This window comes from Suricata suricatta, chromosome 4, assembly GCF_006229205.1.
Source record: "Suricata suricatta isolate VVHF042 chromosome 4, meerkat_22Aug2017_6uvM2_HiC, whole genome shotgun sequence".
In the NCBI taxonomy this organism is placed as follows: Eukaryota; Metazoa; Chordata; class Mammalia; order Carnivora; family Herpestidae; genus Suricata; species Suricata suricatta.
Genome location: NC_043703.1, coordinates 61,515,635 through 61,516,182, shown reverse-complemented (window position 1 = coordinate 61,516,182; position 548 = coordinate 61,515,635). Strand labels below are relative to the sequence as shown.

The 548-nt window shown below is 65.7% G+C and overlaps 1 protein-coding gene across 1 annotated transcript in view; it reads right to left on the bottom strand.

Annotated features, from left to right (window-relative positions):
• The window catches only part of LHFPL6 (LHFPL tetraspan subfamily member 6), a 245,649-nt gene extending 245,308 nt beyond the window's left edge, over positions 1–341 (bottom strand). Inside the window, exon 1 of the mRNA XM_029936837.1 lies at positions 318–341. The gene's annotated coding sequence lies outside the window, so the exon portion shown is untranslated. The remainder of the gene's footprint in view (positions 1–317) is intronic.
• Positions 342–548: the final 207 nt, after the last annotated feature.

The window sequence follows — 548 nt, the reverse complement described above, 5'->3', positions numbered from 1 at the left end:
GGGACCCCGCCCGCCCCGGGGGCGACTCTGGCGGCTCCCTGGCCCGAGCGCCCTCCGCCCCCCGCCTCCCCTGCCCTCCCGCCGCGGCGACTCCTGCAAACGCGAGGGCGGGGAGGCGGGCAGCCCGGGAAGCCGGGAAGAAAGTTGCTAGTTTTCTCGGCGCCCCGGAGGGGCCACGGAAGACCAGACGCGTTCCCCGGCTGCCTCTGGCGTTTGAGGTTAAGCTCCGGTTTCCTGCCGGAGGTGGGGAAGGAGGGCCTTAAAACTGGGTAAAGGGACCCTTTGGAGCAATGGGGAGACTCTTGGGATGTGCTCACTTTGGAGAGGGTGAACCAGGCCAGTGTGGACGTGAGCCTGAGACAGAAGAGCGGGAAGCACCAGGCCCGGGGATTGTGCCTGGCAAAGAGTCTTTCCAGGGACGAGCCCGGGAGAAGGCAGGAGACTTCAGCCAGCGAGCCGGTGCTAGAGAAACCTTCTTTGGGAGCCTCCTTCCAGGCATTGTATTCTCCCCCGCCCCCTCTCTCTCTCTCTCTCTCTCTCTCTCTCTC